Source organism: Gavialis gangeticus, unplaced genomic scaffold, assembly GCF_001723915.1.
Source record: "Gavialis gangeticus isolate Ggan-Ray unplaced genomic scaffold, GavGan_comp1, whole genome shotgun sequence".
NCBI lineage: Eukaryota > Metazoa > Chordata > Crocodylia > Gavialidae > Gavialis > Gavialis gangeticus.
In genome coordinates, this window is record NW_017729033.1 from 4,712,870 (window position 1) to 4,719,036 (window position 6,167).

A 6,167-nucleotide genomic window follows, 5' to 3' on the forward strand; every position below is an offset into this window, starting at 1 on the left:
TATTTCCTTAGCATGTTAATGAGGATATTGTAGGGGTCGGTGTCAAAAGCCTTGCTAAAATCAAGGTATACTATGCCCGCTGCTCTCCCCTCATCCACAGAGCCTGTCACTTTTTATCATAGGAGGAAATCAGATTGGTCAGGCATGACTTAAATGTGGTCAACCACTAAAAGAAATTCTTCTTCAGTGCAATGGTGTTCCTGGGTCAGAAAGCTTCCAGTGAAGCCATTTGACCTGAAAGGCTCAAAGCAAAATCCTTGCTTAGAAATTCCCTTTTATGTCCCAAAGGCTTGGACGCTTGTGGGGCCCTCACTGTGTGTACAGTCCTAAGAGAAGGCAAGCAGCTCGATCCTGCATGTCTCTGCACGACCATTCGCAACTCCCTCGATGTGTAACTGGCCAGTACTGCACCCTCAGTGGTGGTGCATGGTGCAGCAACAATGCCCAGAGATTCACTTCTGCCGAGGGAGATGTCACTTCATCTCTTTGCCATGGACACCTGCCAAGCAGTCATTGTAAACTCCAGTTTTCAGCAACAAAAAAGGCGATGGTGTCCTGCAGCAGCAGTTGAACCACTGGCCACTGTTCACTGCCATGGATGCTCTGCCCTCCCCACTGTTGGAGCTGGATCCACCTCGGGGAAGGGGCCAGACGGAGGAGGAGGAGGAAAGATGAAGTGCATTGCAGCACCTGGGACTCGTACCCTGCCCACCCACCCATCATTACGCTGCTGTTTGAGTGACTTATGTAGGGCCTAGGTCCAAAATTTAGGTCCTGAACCCTGACCCCCACCTCCTCCTTCGTATGTTATCTCCTCTGAAGGCACTTACGGTAAATGACCCAAGTGCAGGGATGCTCAACCCCCATCCTACTGGCCAGATCTGCTCCCCAGAGCTGTGTCATCTGGCCTGGGGGGCTCTTTATGGGTCTGCAAATTTGGCAGCTGGTGACCACTTGCCGCCCCACCTTTCTGCCAAGTTTCTGGACCTGTGGGAAGCCCCATGGGCCGGATAACATGGCCCGTGTGTGCCAGATTGGCCCAGCAGTGGTGGCATGGCACCCGACCTGGCTTGCAGACTGGCCTCATGTCACTTATCTGGCCTATGGGTCCAAAAGGCTGAGCACCACTGGCCTGGTGTTTTATTTAACATGATAGTTCCTCAGATATCTACGCTTTGCTTCAGGGTGCATCCAAGAGTGCCTTAGTCCTGCAAACTGGGGCATTCCCCAACCCCCCTTCACCAAGAGACCCAGTCCCTCAGGAATTTGAAATGCTGTTTGGATGGGGTTGCTATCAAACAGTTGGAGGAGGGAAGGCTTTCTTCCAAAATGTTGAGCAGGGGGTTGCACCCTGGCCCCTTTTATCTGCTCAAGCCATGGTCACGGCTTTCATCAGGACACAGTAGACCTGGGTTTCATCCCCTCCTCTCTTTGAGTCGGTTTCTACCCATAGCACCTCCGCCTCTGAACACTGCCCTGCCCACCAGCACGTAGGCAAGGCTGGGAGGTGTGGGGGGCATTAGCCCTCTCTCCTGTTTAAGCTGATCTCTCTCAGCCTAAAAGTTTTAAGGATTCAGTGGGCCTAAGGAAGCGAACAGAGTGGTCGTGACTTTCTGGCCAAGTGCTTAGGGATTTGAATCCTCTCCAGCACTGGAGGGTGTTGAACTCGGGTATCCTACATTAGATAACAGGACAGAAGTGGCAGTATCTCCTCCACTAACTATGGTCACAGCAGTGGCTGCAGCATCAATGCATGTGATGGAAGTGATGGTATGGTTATTTAGGGAAATCTGATATCTTTTGTTAGACCAACTCAAATCATTGGAAAAATTCTTTGCAAGCTTTTGGGTATCAATACCCTTCAGCAGGCTGAGGAGGCCTCTGCAGCTGGCGTGTGCTCTTCCTGCAGGGAATGAATAGTAAAGAAGGCAGAGGCTGGTCTGCATGCAAGACAGGCAGTCAGTGAAGATGTAAATTGAGGAGTCAGTGGGTGAGGAACAGGCTGGGAGGGCTGGAGGGGAATGAATGTAGCTGGTAAATAGTGGAGAGGTACCTGGGGAGTCAGATGTTAGGCAGGTTATAATGTGTCATAAATCCAATGTCTATATTTAGTCCACAATAGAAGTGCTGGCATTTGCACAGGTAAGAATCAACTTGCTCCACTGCTGCCTTTCAGCGGCCCCTTTTCTGAGATGCACCCACCTTGCCTTGGCATTTATTGCAAGTCCAAGTGAGCCAAAGCAATTTTCCAAGGTAGGACTGAGAACTGTCATCAATCCAATTGACAGCGATGCTCTAAGAATAGGGGTCCAGGATGTGAGCATCTACTTATGAAAAGTTTGGAAAATGCCAGCTACCAAGAGGGAAAATGCTCAGTGTTGGAACTACAGAAGTGAGAGAGAGAATTTAATCAAGAGTTAGCTAGGCTCATAAATGCCAATATGTCTGAACTCCATAGATGGACGGTCTATTGGAAATATATCCGGGGATTGCTGCTTTTCCTCCTGTTGACTCGCACCCAGTTCCCTTTTGTTCTCAGTAATGCAGGCACGGGCACGCAGCGCAGCCCTTTGAGAAGACTTGAAGGCATGATATGTTCAAGGCAAAGACCTTGTATAGCCAGATATCCTGAGCAAGGTGAGAATTTGCTCAGCAGAGACTTTACCCACTTTCAGTTCTGCCCATTTAATTAAGCATATCATCTGGCTCCTGTGGCAACAACGATGACAATGTACTTGAAAGGGAGGAGGCGGCATTATAAAGCACATCCAAAGCACTTAACATTTTGGAGGAGCGGTGGAGGTTGACTTTTCCACTTCCTTTAGTGAAGGGGAGACACTCATATTATGAAGAAAGCGGTCTTCATCCGGAAGATGGAGGTAAGCAGAGATAACCAGCAAGACACCATCATGTATCAAAACAGAGTCAGAGTCCATTGTAGCTGGTATAATTTCAGCATCACTCTGACCTTGGTGGAGTGCTTCATCGTTTATACATCTGTAAATGAGATCAAAATCTTCCCCATGATTCCCTTTTGGATCAAAAGAGTGCCATAGTGACTTGTGATTTCAGTCTGAAAGTTTGAGTCATCATAGTTTCTTATAGTTTCATAGTTTCTAGGGTCGGAAGGGACCTGAGCAGATCATCTAGTCCGACCCCCTGCCATGGCAGGAAGAGCACTGGGGTCAAATGACCCCAGTAAGGTGGTCATCCAACCTCCTCTTAAAACCCCCCAGGGTGGGAGCCTGCACCACCTCACTTGGAAGCTGGTTCCAGACCAGCTTGTAGTAGCTGCGACCCATTATAATCCATTACTGGGCCTTTTCAGCATAGCTCAGCTGCAACTTGTACAGCCAGACTGGAAGGATCTGCCATCAAGCGCAGCCAAAAGCTACAGTACCTTGCAGCCCCCTGCCAAAAACTAAAATCCCCTATTCAGCAAACTCACTTAATTAATGGATCATGTTGTATTGCATTTCCTTAACTACTCTTGACACCTGAGACTTCCAGCCAAAATCTGTATGTCATAGCTCAGCTTGATGGCACAGATTTACTAATGCGGAGACTCTGCGGCATGTCTGGGGTCTCTCGAAGCATTAGGAGGTCTGTGAAATAGGTGGAGGCCCCTTGTAAAGTCTGTGTGCTTGCAAGCATGCATACGGCTAGGATCTGGTGAGGCGTTACAGAAGGGATCCCTGACTTTGGAGAACCGTGAGGCCCAGAGGTATCTTGTTTCACTCCTGTTAATATTACACAGCCAGTGTGGAAAGCATCTTGGAGTCTAGTCTACTCCTTAACCACTTGTGAGCCAAAACCCAATGGCAAAGTGGCTCATTTTGAAGAGAGGTCGATGTAAGCAACAGAAGGCAAATAGCTTGCTTTTTTTGGCTCTCTGCTTGTGTTTCAATGCTGGCAAATGGGAATAAGACACCCACGTTCAGGCTGGTGTCAATGGAGCTGAACCTGTTTATCTCTGGTCTGGATTGCTTGAATTTGCAAATTCAGCAACCTGGCATTCTCCAAAAGGAAAAATCCCAGTGCCGGATCCCAAGGTGTTTTGCTGCCTTCCCCTGTACTGCCATACTTTGTCACCTGTTGCATCAATTAGGTTCCCTTTGATTCTGAAGGGTCAGATTCAGGCCTGCTGCAGACTCGGACTGGGAGATCTTGAGTATATATTAAGAGCCTTTTTATAGATGCAGGATGTTGGCTGCTGTGGCTTTACCTGTGGCAGGTTCGGGTGTGGCACCTTGGGTTGATGGTAGTTTTAGGAAGAGTTTAGATCATGGATTTGAATGGGATAACCGTGGATTTGTATGGACAGGGCTGATCCTGCATTGGGCAGGGGTTCGACTAAATGGAGGTCCCTTCCAGCCCCATTTCTCTGATTTTATGTATTTTCTTATCTTGGGTCAGACAACTTGGAGCCCACGTGCCTAATTCAATTCTTGCTTAAGCAGCTATAATTTCTATTGACTTTTATTGGAGTTTTGCTCACTTAGGCTAGAACTAAATTTAGCAGCACAACTCCCTGTTTCTCTAAACAGATTTGTTCAATATGGGATTTATTTGTAAAAGGAATATTTATTTTTTCCTTTGCATTTCTCTGGTTATCCCTGATAAGGGCTAGGCGGCTAGTCAAAAATAGACATTATTATTCCTATTTCTTCTCTTCGTCTCAGGCTATGAAAAATAAAACAAGCTTTGCGTGTGGCAGTTTTTTGCTGGGTTCCTGTTACTGCTGCTTATTTTTCTCTCTCAAAATGTACTGCAGCCTGTTCTCTGATGGCAAATCGTATCACGTGGCTTGTCCACAATATTTCGAATACACTTGGCGGATGAAGTCACAAGTGTTAAAGGCAGGTTATAACCTATGAACCAATGGATGGGGCGTGCCCCAAGGGGGAACCTCTGTTCCCAGTCCAGTACAAGGTAGGAAGGAATTAATAGTAGTTGGAGCGCTGGACTAGGACTTGATCTGCTTTGAGTCAACTAATCTCAATCTTAGTTTCACAGTTTCATAGTTTCATACTTGGATTAGTCTGTAAAGTGCAAATCTACCCCGGTTTCTACATGACTTCAGACTAACATGGCTAACTAGATGCAGCAGGGATTGAGTAGCAGCCTTCAGCTCCCTGCAGGGGGGCTGCAAAGAGGCTGGAGCTGGGCTGTTCTCAGTGGGGGCAGATGACAGGACAAGGAGCAATGGGCTCAAGCTGCAGCAAGGAAAGTTGGATGTTGGTAGGATGTTGGTAGCAAGTTGAAGTTGGATGTTAGGAAAAACTTTCTCACTAGGACAGTGGTGAAGCACTAGATTGGGTTACCCAGCGGTGGTGGAGTCTCCATCCTTGGAGGTTTTTAAGACCTGGGTAGACAAAGCCTTGTCTGGGATGATGGAGTTGGGGCTGGTCCTGCTTGGAGCAGGGTGTTGGACTAGATGTGACCTCCTGAGCTCCCTTCCAACCCTCATTGTCTATGATCGCATGAACTACAGCTCTAGGACTTGAGACAGATGAGGTCAGTCTCTACCCATGACACAGGCTTCTTATATGACCCCGAGTACATCACTTCCTCTCTGGCTGCTGTAGCAATGGAGGGAATAATTCTTTCTCCCCCTGCTTTCTCTGTCTTTTATATTGGAATAAACTGTCCAGGGCAGGGTTGTCTGCATGCTCAGGGCCTGGTGCAATGGGAGCTTGATGGTGTTTGCAGCCTCTGGGAGTTGGGATAATAATAAGCCGTCGGTACATTAAGGGAAGGTTGTCAATAGCTGAAATCCTTGCTCATTTTTAATGTACAAGCCTGTGGGAGTTAGGAAGATCAAATATGCAAGAGCAACAAAGGAGGGTGACAGAAACCTGGGTCCTTTTCCTGTTTTGTGACAGGCCTGCTGCATTGCTGGATCTTTCATGCACTCTTGTGCTTCTTGGCTTCATTTCCCCAGGGATAAATTGGAGTCACTGATTGCTCAGAGGTTTCGTTCATTGGTCTTTGCATGATCCCTTGATTTCCTTGGGTAAAAGATGTTCTAGACAATGATTGTCCTACAGATCCCATTTCTCTGACTGGCTGATGCTGCCTCCGCCACATCACCACCCCAACACACCTCTACTCATTTCAGCGCCACATTGTTGAGTACTGTGTTTTCTTTGTTCCTTTTCCAAGAG